The 19,892-nt window shown below is 38.5% G+C and overlaps 1 non-coding gene across 1 annotated transcript; it reads left to right on the top strand.

Annotated features, from left to right (window-relative positions):
• Positions 1–4,532: 4,532 nt before the first annotated feature.
• Positions 4,533–4,639, top strand: LOC122441078. Its single transcript, XR_006269221.1, has one exon. It is a non-coding gene; the product is annotated as a U6 spliceosomal RNA (small nuclear RNA).
• Positions 4,640–19,892: the final 15,253 nt, after the last annotated feature.

Genomic DNA, 19,892 nt, shown 5'->3' with positions numbered 1-19,892 from the left:
AGGAGCGGGCGGCAGTGCTTAGGGTGAGGACCGGGCCTGAATGCCCTGAGGGCAATTGGAGGGAGCTAACGTGAGATAGCAACTTAAACTGTGGGATAGCAAGAGAGAGAGAATTAAGTTGGGAAAAGCCCTAAACTTAGGCACTACCCGCCGGTTCCCAGAACGAAGGACTGAGCAAATACCAGAGAAGAGCTAGCTGGCAGTGGACCAGCCCATCCCCCACCGAAGGCAGGAGGCAGGGGGGAGGGGAAAGGGGCAAATGTGGCCCCAGAGACAGCACCCCCTACCAAACTGCAAACATGCCTCCAGCTTCTAACCAAAGACTTCCTGAGATTCTGGATGGTCGACATCCGCCAGGAGGGTCGCAGCCAGAAATCAGCTTCCCAGAAGGGACACAAGGCACACCCGACGGGCGTGCACGGAAATTGAGGTGGGGACTGTAGAGGGGAGAAGCCGCCCTGCACCCAGGGAGAGTGCACCTGTCAAGCTCCTGGCTGCCTGAGCTGCTCCGACCGGGGAAGGCACAAAACGCAGGTTCAACCAAGTCTGTGCTTTTGTGGAATACCTGAAAACCTGAATCTGAGCAGCTTAGGCCTGGGAAGTCCACGCAACACATGGCCCGCTCCCTGGAGAGCAGCCTGGAGCCTGAGCAGTGTAGATGGGGGATGCACACACACCCGCCCTGAACGGGGGCAAACCCAGCGTGGCCGGAACACTGCGAGTGCTCCCCACACAGGCCAGTGATATTTGTCTGCAGTGCCCCTCCCTCCCCACAGCACTGACTGAACAAGCGAACCTAAACAAGAGACCACCTCCGCCCGCTTGTGTCAGGGCGGAAATTAGACACTGAAGAGACCTGCAAACAGAAGCCAAATAAACAAAGGGAACCACTTCAGAAGTGACCGGTGCAACAGATTAAAATCCCTGTAGGTAACACCGACTACACTGGAAGAGGCCTATAGATACCGAGAAGTGTAACCTCGAACAAGGAGCTATCTGAAACTGAACCGAATCCACACTGCCCACAACAGCTCCAGAGAAATTCCTAGATATATTTTTACTACTATTTTTTTATTTTTAATTAAAAAATTTTTTTCTCTTTCTTTTTTTACTTTTTCTTTTTTTTAAGTCCTCTATTACTCCTTAATTTTCATTTTTATAACCCACTATAACCTAGCAAAAAAAAAAAGAAACCTATTTTTAAAGCAAACTCCATATATATTTCTTAATTTTTTATGTTCTTGTGGTCTTTTACTATTGTATTTTTAAGAGTCTAACCTCTACTCTAGATTTTTAATCTTTGTTTTTCAGTATTTGATATCAATTTTGGACATTTAAGAATCCAACCTTCAGTACCCATTTTTACTCAGGAGTGTGATTACTGCCTTGATCACTCTCTCCCCCTTTTGATTCTCCTTTTTCTCCCCCAAATCACCTCTATTTCCTACCTCCCCCTTCTCTTCTCAATCCAATTCTGTGAATCTCTGTGGGTGTTCTGGGCTGCGGAGAACACTTAGGGAACAGAGTACTGCCTAGAGCTGTCTCTCCTCTCTTGAATCCCCCTTTTTCTCCTCCTGCTCACCCTCTATCCCCTTCCTCCCTCTCCTCTTCTTCATGTAACTCTGCGAACCTCTCTGGGTGTCCCTCACTGTGGAGAATCTTTTCACCATTAACCTAGAAGTTTTATTATCAGTGCTGTATGGAGAGAGAAGTCTTGAGGCTATGGAAAGAATAAGACTGAAATCCAGAGGCAAGAGGCTTAAGCCCAAAACCTGAGAACACCAGAGAACTCCTGGCTACAGGGAACATTAATTAATAAGAGATCATCCAAAAGCCTCCAGCCTGCACTGAAACCAAGCACCACCCAAGAGCCAATAAGTTCCAGAGCAAGACATACCACGAAAATTCTCCAGCAACTCAGGAACGTAACCCTGAGTGTCAATATACAGGCTGCCTGAAGTCACACCAAACCCATCGCAAAACTCACTACTGGACACTCCACTGCACTCCAGAGAGAAGAAATCCAGCTCCACACACCAGAACACTGACACAAGCTTCTCTAACCAGCAAACCTCGACAAGCCAAACACCCAGTCCCACCCACTGGGAGAAACCTCCACAATAAAAAGGAATCACAGACTACCAGAATACAACAAGGCCACCCCAAACCCAGTAATCTAAATAAGATGAAAAGGCAGAGAAATACCCAGCAGGTAAAGGAACATGATAAATGCCCACCAAGCCAAACAAAAGAGGAGGAAATAGGGAAGCTACCAGAAAAAGAATTTAGAATAAGGATAATAAAAATGATCCAAAATCTTGAAAACAAAATGGAGTTACAGATAAATAGCCTGGAGACAAGGATTGAGAAGATGCAAGAAATGTTTAACAAGGACCTAGAAAAAATAAAAAAGAAAAATGAATAATACAATAAATGAGATCAAAAACACTCTGAAGGGAGCCAACAGTAGAATAACAGAGGCAGAAGAAAGGATAAGTGAGGTAGAAGATAAAATGGTGGAAATAAATGAAGCAGAGAGGAAAAAAGAAAAAAGAATGAAAAGAAGTGAGGACAACATCAGGGACCTCTGGGACAATGTCAAACACCCCAACATTCAAATCATAGGCGTCCCAGAAGAAGAAGACAAAGAGAAAGACCATGAGAAAATACTCAAGGAGATAATAGCTGAAAACTTCCCCAAAATGGGGAAGGAAATAGCCACCCAAGTCCAAGAAAACCAGAGAGCCCAAACAGGATAAACCCAAGGTGAAACACCCCAAGACACATATTAGTCAAATTAACAAAGATCAAACACAAAGAACAAATATTAAAAGCAGCAAGGGAGAAACAACAAATAACACACAAGGAGATTCCTGTAAGGATAACAGCTGATCTTTCAATAGAAACTCTTCAGGCCAGAAAGGAATGGCAGGACATACTTAAAGTTATGAAAGAGAGTAACCTACAACCCAGATTACTGTACCCAGCAAGGAGCTCATTCAGATATGAAGGCGAATTTAAAAGCTTTACAGACAAGCAAAAGCTGAGAGAATTCAGCACCACCAAACCAGCTCTTCAACAAATGCTAAAGGATCTTCTCTAGACAGGAAACACAGAAAGGTTGTATGAACGTGAACCTAAAGCAACAAAGGAAATGGCAACAGGACCATTCTTATCAATGTAAATAAGTTGAATGCCCCAACCAAAAGACAAAGACTGGCTGAATGGATACAAAAGCACAACCCCTATATATGCTGTCTACAAGAGACCCGCCTCAAAGCAAGGGACACATACAGACTGAAAGTGAAGGGCTGGAAAAAATATTCCACACAAACGGAGACCAAAAGAAAGCAGGAGTTGCAGTACTTATATCAGATAAAATAGACTTTCAAATAAAGGATGTGAAAAGAGACAAAGAAGGACACTACATAATGATCAAAGTATCGATCCAAGAAGAAGATATAACAATTACAAGTATATATGCACCCAACATAGGAGCACTGCAATATGTAAGGCAAATGCTAACAAGAGTGAAGGGGGAAATTAACAATAACACAATAATAGTGGGAGACTTTAATACCCCACTCACACCTCTGGACAGATCAAATAAACAGAAAATTAACAAGGAAACACAAACCTTAAATGACACAATGGACCAGCTAGACCTAATTGATATCTATAGGACATTTCACCCCAAAACAATCATTTCACCTTTTTCTCAAGTGCACATGGAACCTTCTCCAGAACAGATCACATCCTGGGCCATAAATCTAGCCTTGGTAAATTCAAAAAAATTGAAATCATTCCAGTCATCTTTTCTGACCACAATGCAGTAAGATTAGATCTCAATTACAGGGGAAAAACTATTAAAAATTCCAACATATGGAGGCTAAATAACACGCTTCCGAATAATGAACAGATTATAGAAGAAATCAAAAAAGAAATCAAAATATGCATAGAAACGAAAGAAAATGAAGATACAACAACCCAAAACCTATGGGACACTGTAAAAGCAGTGCTAAGGGGAAGGTTCATAGGAATACAGGCCTACCTCAAGAAACAAGAAAAAAGTCAAATAAATAACCTAACTCTACGCCTAAAGCAACTAGAGAAGGAAGAAATTAAGAACTCCAGGGTTAGTAGAAGGAAAGATTTCTTAAAAATTAGGGCAGAAATAAATGCAAAAGAAAAAAAAGAGACCATAGCAAAAATCAACAAAGCTAAAAGTTGGTTTTTTGAAAAGGTAAATAAAATTGACAAGCCGTTAGCAGACTCATCAAGAAACAAAGGGAGAAGAACCAAATCAACAAAATTAGAAATGAAAATGGAGAGATCACAACAGACAACTCTGAAATACAAAGGATCATAAGAGACTACTACCAGCAGCTCTATGCCAATAAAATGGACAACTTGGAAGAAATGGACAAATTCTTAGGAAAGTATAACTTTCCAAAACTGAACCAGGAAGAAATAGATCTTAACAGACCCATCACAAGCACGGAAACCGAAACTGTAATCAGAAATCTTCCAGCATGCTCGCTTCGGCAGCACATATACTAAAATTGGAACGATACAGAGAAGATTAGCATGGCCCCTGCGCAAGGATGACAGGCAAATTCGTGAAGCGTTCCATATTAAAAAAAAAAAAAAAAGAAAGAAAGAAATCTTCCAGCAAACAAAAGCCCAGGACCAGATGACGTCACAGCTGAATTCTACCAAAAATTAAGAGAAGAGCTAACACCTATCCTACTCAAACTCTTCCAGAAAACTGCAGAAGAAGGCAAACTTTCAAAATCATTCTATGAGGCCACCATCACCCTAATACCAAAACCAGACAATGATGCCACAAAAAAAGAAAACTACAGGCCAATATCACTGATGAACATAGATGCAAAATCCTTAACAAAATTCTAGCAAACAGAATCCAACAACATATTAAAAAGATCATACACCATGACCAAGTGGGCTTTATCCCAGGAATGCAAGGATTCTTTAATATCCACAAATCAATGTAATTCACCACATTAACAAATTGAAAGTTAAAAACCATATGATTATCTCAATAGATGCAGAAAAAGCCTTTGACAAAACTCAACATCCTTTTATGATAAAAACTCTCCAGAAAGCAGGCATAGAAGGAACATACCTCAACATAATAAAAGCTATATATGACAAACCCACAGCAAACATTAGCCTCAATGGTGAAAAATTGAAAGCATTTCCCTTAAAGACAGTAACAAGACAAGGGTGTCCACTCTCACCATTACTCTTCAACATAGTTTTGGAAGTTTTGGCCACAGCAATCAGAGCAGAAAAAGAAATAAAAGGAATCCAGATAGGAAAAGAAGAAGTAAAACTCTCACTGTCTGCAGACGACATGATCCTCTACATAGAAAACCCTAAAGACTCTACCAGAAAATTACTACAGCTAATCAATGAATACAGTAATGTTGCAGGATATAAAATTAACACACAATAAGCAAGGTGAAAAGACAGCCCTCAGATTGGGAGAAAATAATAGCAAATGAAACAACAGATGTCAGGGAATGTTTGACGGGAGGATTCCTCCGTGTTGTCTCTCATGAGTCCTTTGTCCCTCTTCAAGCGGAACAGCACGCTGCTCCCAGGGACTGAGGTCATTGTGTGAGGCAGGTTTGGGTCTCCTTTAGTAAACATTCTCTTTAGGACAAAACTGCTTAGTCTCGTTCCCCTTTCTTGAGATATGGATTGTCTCCTGACCTTGTGACTAACATTACCCCCTGTTCCCTTGGTAACAGTTGCTGTACGTTTGGTTTTCTGATCTCTATCATTCCCGAAAGAAGTTTCTTGTACCACAGCCTATATGTACTCATAGAAAAATCATTAAAGCACCTTTGCTCCATCAGAGTTTAGGTCCCCGGGTCTTTTTTTGTCTCTCTCTCTCTTTCTCTCTTTTACTTTCTTATCATCGACTCCGTGCCACCAGGTTCCGGTCCATTAAAGGACCCCAACAAATGGCGCCAAAGAACAGGGACACTGGTATACGTGGCATATCGGGCGAAGTGACTCAGGAACCTATTGAGGTCGGTAAGTACTAAGGCATGGGTCAAACAGCTGGCCAGCCCTGTTATTTTTCTACTTTACTTCACCATTTGTTTAAATTTCAGGGACTTCTGGTTTCACGCCAATGAATAGAGGCTTGCCTTCAAACAGTAGTTGAACATAATCCTTAGTTTCATAATAAATGCAGTTTTGATTTAGAAATTTGGCTCCAGGTCAAAGAAAATGTTAAATGAGCAGCCAAACAAGGAAAAAATATTCCAATTGATCTCTAGCCCCTATGGGCTCTTATTAAAGCTGTAATTCTGCCATTTCAAGGTACATTCTAGCCCTTCCAATATTCAGCAACAGACAGAACACTTATTACATAAATATAAATGAAATGATTAAACTTTACAAATGGCCTAATTAAAACAATACAAAATATCTCAAAATTTTCTTACTAGCTCTGCCCTGGCTGCTCCAAATTCTCCTCCTCTGCCAACAGTCACAACTCCAAACGTCTCTCCTTTGTTGGAACCTAATGAAAAGTTATGGTAATTTTTAAGCTAGATTAGAAGCTGCTATTTCCTGTACTGTAACCAGAGAAGAAACCAAAAAGCAGCTAGAGAAATTACTTGCTTATGAGAATGCAAATCAGAAATGTCAAAGAGCTATAGCTGCAATTTGTGAGACTAGGACTATTATTGATTATTTGAAGGCTTGTCACAATCTAGGATCAAAAACTCAAAAGATGCAAATACAAGCTGAAACAATGGCTACTACCTTTTAAAAAGGGAAATGAAGGATGCTTTACCTATGGAGATAAAAACCATTTAAAAAGGGACTGCCCTAAGAAGGCTAATACAAAACCTCCAAAAATTTGCCCTTGCTGCCATAGAGGAATGCATTGGGGGCCAAAGACAGTAAATTTAAATTTGACATTGAAGGAAAACCTATTCCAAGAAACTCCAAACAGGGGACCTCCCAGGTCCCCTGCAACAAAAACCAGGGGCAAATTCTATCTTTTCCCTCAAACCCTCAACGTCCAGCAGTGCTGCCATTAATATACCAGCCCTAAATGATTTTTTCCTTTACCCTTAAGCAGTCCTTTATAGAATACCTACTGGACTTTTTGGACCCCTGCCCCCACAAACCTTCAGTCTTTTACTTGGCTGATCTAATTTGGCTTCTAAAGGAATTACTGTTCACCCTGGAATAATTGATTCAAATTATAAAGGAAAAATTCAAATTATGATGTCAGCTCTGATTCTATGGCAATTCAAAAGGGGGGACAAAATTGCTCAATTACTTCTTTTGCCTTACATTTCTATTAACTCCTCTAATAATGTATGGACAGGCAGATTTGGCAATACAGATCAAAAACAATCCTTATGGACATCATTGGTATTTAAATATGTCTGACCAAATGTAAATATCAAAATTAATGGTAAAAGATTTTCTGGTCTCCTCGGCACTGGATCTAATATTATTATTATTTCCAAACACTTGTGGCCCAAATCCTGACCTATACAAAAGGTCTCTTGCCAAATTGCAGGAATTTCTCAAACCAAAGTACAAGAAATTTATCAAAATATTCAAATCTACCCATATGATAGACCAAAAGGCCAATCTACAACATTAAGACCTTATGTGATAGATGCACCCCTTAATCTAATAGGAAGGGACTTACTTATGCAATGGTAAACTCAGATATACATTCCACATTTTTCCTAGGGGCCACTGCTCATTTAACAAACAAAACAATTATTAAAATAATTGAGAAAAATTATGAGCCTATTTGGACAAAGCAATGGCCCCTTACGAAAGAAAAATTACAAGCTACTAAAGAACTTATAAACACACAATTAAAATTAAAACATATTGAGGAATCTTGCTCTTTTTGGAACTCTCCTATTTTTGTTATAAAAAGGAAATATAACAAATGGTGTCTCTTAACAGAGTTTAGAAAAGTTAATTCGTTTATGAAATCTATGGGTGCATTGCAACCAGAGATCCCATCACCTATTACTATTCCTCAAAATTGGCACATTATTATTACTGATTCACAAGATTGCTTTTTTAATATACCTTTACACCCTTTAGACCGGGAGAGATTCACTTTCTCTCTCCCTTATCCTGATCATATCGGGCCTCATAAAAGATTTCAATAGACTATGTTACCTCAAGGTATGCTTAAAAGTCCTGCTACTGCTGCTCCTAAGTCACTTCAGTCGTGTCCTACTCCATGCGACCCCATGGATGTCAGCCCACCAGGCTCCCCTATCCCTGGGATTCTCCAGACAAGAGTACTGAAATAGGGTGCCATTGCCTTCTCCATAACAGTCCTAGTATTTGTCAGAATTTTGTAGCCAAGGCTTTACTTCCTATGTGACAGCAATTCCCTCATGCATATATCATTAATAATATACTATAGCTACAAAAAGGAAAAATGATATTTTTGACACTGAATGGCTATGATATTCTTTAGACTCAGGAGAAAACTGATTAAAATAAAATCTCTTTTGAAATTGCAAAACCGGTTCTTCTTGCACATGCATTTAGGAAAAAGTTAACTTGTTAAAATATTTTTTTGGAGCTCCAGTTCTGCCTGGGAAACAAAAATAGGCCTAAGAAAAAACCTTAACTCTTATCATGTCCTTGGGATACACAGCCCACTCTATCTAGGACTCCAGCCGTTAACAAATTGGTGGAGCTCAAAATAAATAAATAAAACAAAAAGATATTTTAAATTTCAAACGGAGAACTATGCCTATGTATCTAAAATTATCTATGTCTCAATATATGTCTTTGTTTTTGGATAATATAAAGTTAATAATCTCTATTTAAATTCAACTTCACATGAACTGAAAAGTATTCAATATTAAATATAATGTTTATTTAAATATAAATATAATTTAAATATAATTATTTGTTAATCTAATTAAGACATGCCTTAAGTCATCAACATTATATAATATTTTTATTATGCCTTGGTTTAAGGTAAACTAAGTTTGTCAACAAAAAGGTAACTCTTTATATATATATACAAATATATAAATGAGATGAAAACTTTTAGATAAGCTCTATTAGAAATAATTATATTTTTAATAGAATAATCTATTATCTATAATCTAAAACAATCTCTTAGGATTGGAGTGATTTAGGTTTCTGGAGTTGTACTGAACTAAATAGTGAAAGTTTGTTAAATGGCTGGATCATTTCCAAATGAAGTCGGATTTTGAAGCATTAATTGCTGAACATTGGCTTACTCTTACAAGGGGTTTTTCTTGCAGAAGAGCTGAAGAGATTTTGAGCTGTTAATGAATATAAATATATATTTATATAGGAATGGATATATATAATATAATATGATTTGATAAATATATTCAACAGTCTATAAAATACTAACATACAAGACATTTCATAGTTGCCATAGAAAAGTAAAATATATGCTTTTAATAGAATGATATAAGAAATGGCAAATAAAATGATGAATACAAAAATATTTTTTTAATTGTTGAAACATTTATTATAAAATAAAGTAGTATTTACATAAGCTTTACTAAACTAGTTTTTCACTGTTGTTCTAGCTACAGCAAATGTTCTTTCTCCAAATTAAACCAAATGAGAAACAAAAGAAAAATTCTGGGAAAACAACATTTAACAGAATTAACTTTAGTCAGCAGATACATTCAGACTGCAAAAATATTGGAAAATACAGTTAAAATACTTAGGTAGATCACAATGAAAACCACAAAGTATGATGTGTTTATTTGAAATAAACATTGCATTTGTTTATTGTGCTATCATATTTTGTTTTGGCCTTTTAACTTTTAAAGATATTTAGTGCTGGAATTTTAAAAAGGCTTATGACAAATGAAAGAAAATTTTATGGCAAATAAATGTAACTCATTGTCCTGAACTTTCTTCCTCTTCCTTCTTACATGTCTCGATCAATACAAATTCTTCTTTTCTAGGGGCAACACCTCTCTAAGGTAAAACTACACAACATATTATAACCCACCTATCAACTTACTTCACGATAATGAGAACACCTAATTCTATAAAAACAGACAATGACTCTGCCTATATTTCTAAGCAGTTCAAACAATTTTTACATTCATTCTCTATTAAACAGATTACAGACATTCCTTATAATCCACAAACACAAGACATAATTACACAAACACATTACACACTGTAACTGCAAATAAAAAATTAAATAAGAGAAAATACACAGGAACACTTTTATCTTCCTTATCCAGAACAAACTTTACTAGATTCTAATGTAATATAGTCTTTAAGCCTATAACTATTATTAATATGACTTTATTTCTGTTTCCAATCATAGAAGAAATCAAAAAAGAAATCCAATCTGTAAGATTCTTAAAACAAAAACAACATAAAAAAAGACACCATTTCCCGAATAAATTATTTGTTCCTAAAAATATCAAAAATGTAAAATATTCACCTTCTTTTCAGGTCTGTCTTGAAAGTATAATCATCTTCTTTAACACACTGAACAGTGAGATTCAACAGGTGCTAAGCTGCATTTCTTTTTCAAGGAAAAGGTCAAATATATTTGGATGTGAGCAACATTTCATTTGTCAAGTTGTTTTGCATCACCTTTTCAATAATTTCACTTAGAAAAAAATATTTGAATGGTTACTCCTAATCCTTTGCCCCAAATAACACAAACCACAGCCAAATACCAGTCCCAAACAGATTTCTGAATGATTTTTTTCTTTTGGACTGAAATATTTCCTAAAAATGTTTTCATCATTATCGCTTTCCTTTCTTTTTATAACTATTGTCAATATAGCCTTATTTGTTTTAAACTTTTTAAACTTACCACAAAGATATGTTTTGACAAAAGCAAAAATCAAAAAACAAACAAACAAAAAAAGAAGTTTTGAAACATTAAAGGACACCTCCTTTCCTTTGCCCATTTGATATCAAGACGGGTTAACTAATCAATGGAAATCTAAGAAACTAATCTTACAGGGAAAGGGGTATGCTTCTATTTCTCCAGATGGATCCAACGAGCTCACATGACTTCCTCTTCAAAAGATTCAACCTAAGGGGGCCCCCAGCATTCAGACTAAGATAAAACAGCAAAAAACCCAGGAAGAAAGAATTCCAATACAAGCCATGGCGACATTAAAAATTTCCAAAAAACGCCTCACTCGATGTCATCGACCTTATGATCTCCCTACTTGGGGACAGATAAAAACCCTTACTAATCAAACTGAAAATCTGATTTCTCAACAGGGAATGCCTCAGAATCCTGAAAATATTTTTCTTCGCTATGCTTGCTTTGCTTGCTTTTGCTTCCCCTGCTCAGGCTGACTTGATTGATCACACTTACTGGGCTTATATACCTAACCCCCCTTTTTTATTGTAGATTATAAAATGGACAGATATAGGACCAATCATATCCACTAATGAGTCAACACATATGCCCCCTCCTTGGAACTTGGAGGGGCCCTCTCATCCTGAAGAAAAAGAAAAACGAATTAATATCTTTCTAGGTTATGAAATCCTTCCTTTGTGTATGGGAACAACAGAATTATGCATAAATGTTAGCCGACAAACTTAGGCCTTCCCCTGCCTCCAAAAGAGGACTTTCTGATGCTTCTTGGATTACTTACTGCCCTTTCTTTGTCCATGAATCATGTTTATACTACTAAAACTTTAGAAAAAGAATTAAAGAAAAAACAAAGAACACTATGCAAAGGGTTTACTAATAAGAACTTTAAATATATTCCTGTTCATTAAGACAAATGTCAGGCCAAATCAGGAAAATTAATGTTTATAACTAATCATACAATTGTCAATTGGGGACCCCATAATATGTGGTTATTGGGCTGCTCAGATGATATTAACAATACTATGTATGGTTATATTACTCAAGTAACATGGAAGGTTACTAATACTACAATGGAACATTACCATGACAGAGGACTTCTTGGCTAGCTTGACGATGGAATGGCCCCCACCTCGTCCTTGAATCATCCTTGATAAACAGATTGGGCCTAAACAATGGGACATCTGAAAACTTGCTGCAAACACCGAAGAACTTGGGACTTGGACCAGACATTTCACAGGGACCAATCATAGCTATAGCAATTATTTCTTTCACTATAATCAATCATATTTTATACAAGCCTATGTTCCACTTCCTTTTGTTATAGGTATAAGAAATTTACAATTCAATAAGACTTTACGTTCTATAACTTACATAAATTGTAAATTATATACTTGTCTTAACTCCTCTATTTCCTTAAAAAATGACTCCCTTTTGATTCTTCAATCTCGACATAATCTATGGTTACCAATAAATCTCCAATGACCCTGGGAAGAAGGTCCCAAGGCTAGACTTGCTTCCCAGTTATTTACTAAATTGCTCTAGTGATCTAAACGATTCATTGGATGGCTGATTTTTGGCATTATAGGATTAATAACTATTTGCACCATTGCTGCCATCACTAGCATTACTTTACAAACCTCAATTCAAACACATAACTTTATCCAAAATTGGACTAAAGATGCTCATACTATGTGGGCCACTCAGGCTCAAATGGATGAGGATATTTAAAAAAAAAATACAGGAACTGAGAACAGCCATCAAATGGGTTGGAGATCAATGAACAGATGTACAAAAACAGATGATGCTAAAATGTGATTGAAATTTACTCAATTTCATGTTACTCCTGTTCATTTCTATAATAGTGGCTACAACTGGAAACAAATCAAGTTTTATTTACAAAACATATATGATAATGCCTTTCTGAATGTACAGTTATTACAAAAAAGAAATATGTGAAACCTTTTCTAATAATCTGTCCTCTTCCACTAGTATGGGAACTTTAGCCAAACAATTAGCTGATCAATTATCTGGGCTAGATCCACATGGATGGTTTCAAAGCCTTACTCATAGCATTGGGTCTAGAACTATAATTTTGGTTATTGTCTTAACAATTATATTTGTTGTCTACCATTGCCTTCATGCAAAGATTGTCAAAACTGAACAAACTCTGATGGTCAGAACTCTTCTTACAAATATTATAAATAAATAAGGGGGAATTGTCAGGGAATGTTTGACTGGAGGATTCCTCCGTGCTGTCTCTCATGAGTCCTTTGTCCCTCTTCAAGCGGAACAGCACGCTGCTCCCAGGGACTGAGGTCATTGTGTGAGGCAGGCTTGGGTCTCCTTTAGTAAACATTCTCTTTAGGACAAAACTGCTTAGTCTCGTTCCCCTCTCTTGAGATATGGATTGTCTCCTGACCTTGTGACTAACATTACCCCCTGTTCCCTTGGTAACGGTTGCTGTACGTTTGGTTTTCTGATCTCTATCATTCCCGAAAGAAGTTTCTTGTACCAAAGCCTATATATACTCATAGAAAAATCATTAAAGCACCTTTGCTCCATCAGAGCTTAGGTCCCCGGGTCTTTTTTTGTCTCTCTCTCTTTTACTTTCTTATCGTCGACTCCATACCACCAGGTTCCGGTCCATTAAAGGACCCCAACAAACAGACAAAGGATTAATCTCAAAAATATACAAGCAACTCCTGAAGCTCAATTCCAGAAAAATAAATGACCCAATCAAAAAATGGGCCAAAGAACTTAACAGACATTTCTCCAAAGAAGACATACAGATGGCTAAGAAACACATGAAAAGATGCTCAACATCACTCATTATCAGAGAAATGCAAATCAAAACCACAATGAGGTACCATTACACGCCAGTCAGGATGGCTGCCATCCAAAAGTCTACTAGCAATAAATGCTGGAGAGGGTGTAGAGAAAAGGGAACCCTCTTACACTATTGGTGGGAATGCAAACTAGTACAGCCACTATGGAGAACAGTGTGGAGATTTTTTTTTAAAACTGGAAATAGAACTGCCATATGACCCAGTAACCCCACTTCTGGGCATACACACCAAGGAAACCAGATCTGAAAGAGACACGTGCACCCCAATGTTCATCGCAGCACTGTTTATAATAGCCAGGACATGGAAGCAACCTAGATGCCCATCAGCAGATGAATGGATAAGGAAGCTGTGGTACATATACACCATGGAATATTACTCAGCCATTAAAAAGAATTCATTTGAATCAGTTCTAATGAGATGGATGAAACTGGAGCCCATTATACAGAGTGAAGTAAGCCAGAAAGATAAAGACCAATACAGTATACTAACGCATATATATGGAATTTAGAAAGATGCTAATGATAACCCTATTGCAAAACAGAAAAAGAGACACAGATGTACAGAACAGACTTTTGAACTCTGTGGGAGAAGGTGAGGGTGGGATGTTTTGAAAGAACAGCATCAAAACATGTATATTATTTATGGTGAAACAGATCACCAGCCCAGGTTGGATGCATGAGACAAGTGCTCGGGCCTGGTGCACTGGGAAGACCCAGAGGGTTCAGGTAGAGAGGGAGGTGGGGGGGGATCGGGATGGGGAATACATGTTAAATCCATGGCTGATTCATGTCAATGTATGACAAAAACGACTACAATATTGTAAAGTAATTAGCCTCCAACTAATAAAAATAAATGAAAAAAAAAAAAACACACACAGAAATCCCTTGCATTCCTATACACGAACAATGAGAAAACAGAAAGAGAAATTAAGGAAACAATACCATTCACCATTGCAACAAAAAGAATAAAATACTTAGGAGTATATCTGCCTAAATAAACGAAAGACCTATATATAGAAAACTATAATACACTGATGAAAGAAATCAAAGAAGACACAAATGGATGGAGAAATATTCTGTGTTCATGGATTGGAAGACTCAATATTGTGAAAATGGCTATACTACCCAAAGCAATCTATAGATTCAATGCAATCCCTATCACTCTACCAATGGTATTTTTCACAGAACTAGACCAAATAATTTCACAATCTGTATGGAAATACAGAAAACCTCGAATAGCCAAAGCAATCTTGAGAAAGAAGAATGGAACTGGAGGAATCAACCTGCCTGACTTCAGGCTCTACTACACAGCCACAGTCATCAAGACAGTATGGTACTGGCACAAAGACAGAAATATAGATCAATGGAACAGAATAGAAAGCCCAGAGATAAATCCACGTACCTATGGACAACTTATCTTCGACAAAGGAGGCAAAGATATACAATGGAAAAAAGACAACCTCTTTAACAAGTGGTGCTGGGAAAACTGGTCAACCACTTGTAAAAGAATGAAACTAGAACACCTTCTAACAACATACACAAAAATAAACTCAAAATGGATTAAAGATCTAAATGTAAGACCAGAAACTATAAAACTACTAGAGGAGAACATAGGCAAAACACTCTCTGACATAAATCACAGCAGGATCCTCTATGACCCACCTCCCAGAATATTGGAAATAAAAGCAAAAATAAACAAATGGGACCTAATGAAACTTAAAAGCTTTTGCACAACAAAGGAAACTATAAGCAAGGTGAAAAGACAGCCCTCAGATTGGAAGAAAATAATAGCAAATGAAGAAACAGACAAAGGATTAATCTCAAAAATATACAAGCAACTCCTGCAGCTCAATTCCAGAAAAATAAATGACCCAATTCAAAAATGGGCCAAAGAACTAAACAGACATTTCTCCAAAGAAGACATACAGATGGCTAAGAAACACATGAAAAGATGCTCAACATCACTCATTATCAGAGAAATGCAAATCAAAACCACAATGAGGTACCATTACACGCCAGTCAGGATGGCTGCTATCCAAAAGTCTACAAGAAATAAATGCTGGAGAGGGTGTAGAGAAAAGAACCCTCTTACACTGTTGGTGGGAATGCAAACTAGTACAGCCACTATGGAGAACAGTGTGGAGATTTCTTTAAAAACTGGAAATAGAACTGCCATACGACCCAGCAATCCCACTCCTGGGCATACACACCAAGGAAACTAGATCTGAAAGAGACACGTGCACCCCAATGTTCATCGCAGCACTGTTTATAATTTCCAGGACATGGAAGCAACCTAGATGCCCATCAGCAGACGAATGGATAAGGAAGCTATGGTACATATACACCATGGAATATTACTCAGCCATTAAAAAGAATTCATTTGAATCAGTTCTAATGAGATGGATGAAACTGGAGCCCATTATACAGAGTGAAGTAAGCCAGAAAGATAAAGACCAATACAGTATACTAACTCATATATATGGAATTTTAAAAGATGGCAATGATAACCCTATATGCAAAACAGAAAAAGAGACACAGATGTACAGAACAGACTTCGGGACTCTGTGGGAGAATGCAAGGGTGGGATGTTCTGAGAGAACAGCATTGAAACAAGTATACTATCAAGGGTGGAACAGACCACCAGCCCAGGTTGGATGCATGAAACAAGTGCTCAGGGCTGGTGCACTGGGAAGACCCAGAGGGATGGGATGGGGACGGAGGCAGGAGGAGAGATTGGGATGGGGAACGCGTGTAAATCCATGGCTGATTCATGTCAATGTATGGCAAAAACCACTACAATATTGTAAAGTAATTAGCCTCCAACTAATAAAAATAAATGGAAAAAAAAAAAAAGAATCTGCACATCATGGTGGAATTGGAGGAAGTAGAATTGAAGTCTCTAGTTCATTTTTCAGCCACATTGAGCTGTTAGAATTTCTACCACTAAAACACAATCTTAAAAAGAAATAAGTATTTGGCACAGTGAGGGGTACAACTGTTGCTGTTATTCAGTTGCTAAGTCTTGTCCAACTCTTTGCAATCCCATGGACTGCAACACACCAGGCTTCCCAGTCCTTCACTGTCTCCTGGAGTTTGTTCAAATTCATGTCCATTGAGTCAGTGATGCCATCCAACCATCTCATCCTCTGTATCTCCCTTCTCCTCTTGCCTTCCGTCTTTCCCAGCATCAGGGTCTTTTCCAATGAGTTGGCTCTTTGCATCAAGTAACTAAAGTGTTGGAGCTTCAGCATCAGTTTTTCCAATGAATATTCAGAGTTGATTTCCTTTAGGATTGACTGGTTTGATCTCCTGGCTGTCCAAGGGACTCTCAAGAGTCTTCACCAGCACCATTCAAAAGCATCGATTTTTCATAGCTCAAGACTTCCTTATGGTCCAACTCTCACATCCATGAGACATGACTACTGGAAAAACCATAGCTTTGACTATATGGACCTTTGTCCACAAAGTGATATCTCTGCTTTTTAATACACTGTCTAGGTTTTGTCATAGATTTTTCTTCCAAGGAGCAAGTGTCTTTTAATTTTCATGGCTGCAGTCACTGTCTGCATTGATTTTGGAGTCCAGCAGGTGAGCAGTTCTTATTTTGTGTCACCATAAAGACACACCTCCAGGAATCAGCCAGGGGTCTCTCTAGAACAAGCATGCAGAATGCCTGCTGGCTGGCACTTCGTCTCTCTTTTCCTCAGCTGCAGCGAAGGAGCAAGCACTAGGTTCAGCAGAACCAAGTTCAAATCCAAGCTCTACCACTTGCTGGCTTTGTGGCCTTGGGCCCATCGATTGTCCTCTCTAATCTTCATGTCCTCTCCTGTAAATAGAGGTGGGTTTATACCTCCCACATAGCTCACTCCTCAAAAACAAACTGAACTGACCACTCACTCTGTACCATGCACAGTGCTGGGGCCCAAACACAGGATGAACAAGACAGACAAGGTCTCCGGATTGTGTGCTCATGTCTTATGGGGGAAGCAAATAGGAAATAGGACCAAGTAAGAAGGTGGTAGTGATGATGGAAAGTAATCGTGTGGCCTGCTGGGACGTGTCCGAGGAGGCTCTTCTGAATGGAGCAATCAAAGAGAGCCTCCCTGAGGAGGTAGCCCTGTTACAGAGTCCAAGCTTTAATAGCCTGCCTCACTGCCAGGCCAGGATATTAAACCAAGAGAAGAGGTTTGGGGCAAGGTATGATGACTTTATTCAGAAAGCTAGAAGACCAAGGACGTGGTGGACTGATGTCACAGAGGACCATCTTGTGCGTGTGCGCAGCCACATCTGACTCTTTGTGACTGGGCTGTAGCTCGGGAGGCTCCTCTGTCCATGTGGTTTTGCAGGCAAATATACTAGAGTGGGTTGCCATTTCCTCCTCCAGGGGATCTTCCCTACCCAGGGACTGAACTTGAGCCTCCTGTGTTTCCTGCATTGCAGGCATATTCTTTACCCACTGAGTCATCAATTAAGCTGAGAACCATCTTACTGAAGTTAGAAATCAAGCTTCTTTTATTCTCAAAGGAGGGTTGGGGTGTAACTGGTTGTTGCAAGCTTCTTGATGCTAGAACACTTTGTTCTTGCAGTTATCCACAAAGGTCCGGTTACAATGTTCCTGTAAACCTCCAGTAACACAAATGTTATTCTTTATGCCACAACTTTCTATCCTATATGAATAAAAAGTTTTATACCTTTAAACGTCAAGCCTGGAAGACAGAGCCTTGAGAATGGGCTACCACCGTGTATTTTGGACTAAGCACAAACAACAGAGCACAGAGGTTAAAGGTAAAGGAATAGATACAATATAGAATCAGGTTTGTTCTTCTCTGTTAGGACCTTTGAGCAAAACCTGAATGACATGGAGAAGTGGGTAGTGAATAAAGATCAACCCCACACACATTCCCCCAAGCCTGGCCAGCCCTGAAAGGACCCAGCACAAGATGGAGCAATCAAATGGACATTAAAAGTGTCATTCTTGCTTCCTTCCTCATATGTGCTGAGATAAATGGAGAAAGTGAGGCAATTTCCCTCCAGGTCTAACCAAGGGTGAAGTAAGAACTAATCATATTGGAGACTCACACTGACGGTGAAGTCTGGCCAGACACTCAAGCAGGAAACAGTTGCTATATTTCACTTACCGTAATAAAGATCAGGAAATTTAACCAGACCCTGAAGGCACACTGAGTCAGGGCAGATCTGTAAGCTGGTATTGCCAACTTCTTGGCACTGGTACCAGGAGAGCAAATAAGCTGGGTTTTTTTTTTTTTTTTTTTTTTTTTTTTTTTTTTTTTTTTTTTTTTTTTTTTTTTTTTTTTTTTTTTTTTTTTTTTTTTTTTTTATTTTTTAAATTTTTTATTAGTTGGAGGCTAATTACTTCACAACATTTCAGTGGGTTTTGTCATACATTGACATGAATCAGCCATGGAGTTACATGTATTCCCCATCCCGATCCCCCCCCACCTCCCTCTCCACCCGATTCCTCTGGGTCTTCCCAGTGCACCAGGCCCGAGCACTTTGTCTCATGCATCCCACCTGGGCTGGTGACCTGTTTCACCATAGATAATATACATGCTGTTCTTTCGAAACATCCCACCCTCACCTTCTCCCACAGAGTTCAAAAGTCTGTTCTGTACTTCTGTGTCTTTTTTTCTGTTTTGCATATAGGGTTATCGTTACCATCTTTCTAAATTCCATATATATGTGTTAGTATGCTGTAATGTTCTTTATCTTTCTGGCTTACTTCACTCTGTATAATGGGCTCCAGTTTCATCCATCTCATTAGAACTGATTCAAATGAATTCTTTTTAATGGCTGAGTAATATTCCATGGTGTATATGTACCACAGCTTCCTTATCCATTCATCTGCTGATGGGCATCTAGGTTGCTTCCATGTCCTGGCTATTATAAACAGTGCTGCGATGAACATTGGGGTGCACGTGTCTCTTTCAGATCTGGTTTCCTCAGTGTGTATGCCCAGAAGTGGGATTGCTGGGTTATATGGCAGTTCTATTTCCAGTTTTTTAAGAAATCTCCACACTGTTTTCCATAGCGGCTGTACTAGTTTGCATTCCCACCAACAGTGTAAGAGGGTTCCCTTTTCTCCACACCCTCTCCAGCATTTATTGCTTGTAGACTTTTGGATAGCAGCCATCCTGA

The sequence above is a fragment of the Cervus canadensis genome, chromosome 4 (genome assembly GCF_019320065.1).
Source record: "Cervus canadensis isolate Bull #8, Minnesota chromosome 4, ASM1932006v1, whole genome shotgun sequence".
NCBI lineage: Eukaryota > Metazoa > Chordata > Mammalia > Artiodactyla > Cervidae > Cervus > Cervus canadensis.
Note: the sequence above shows the minus strand (reverse complement) of the source record. Positions and strands in the feature narration are given on the sequence as shown.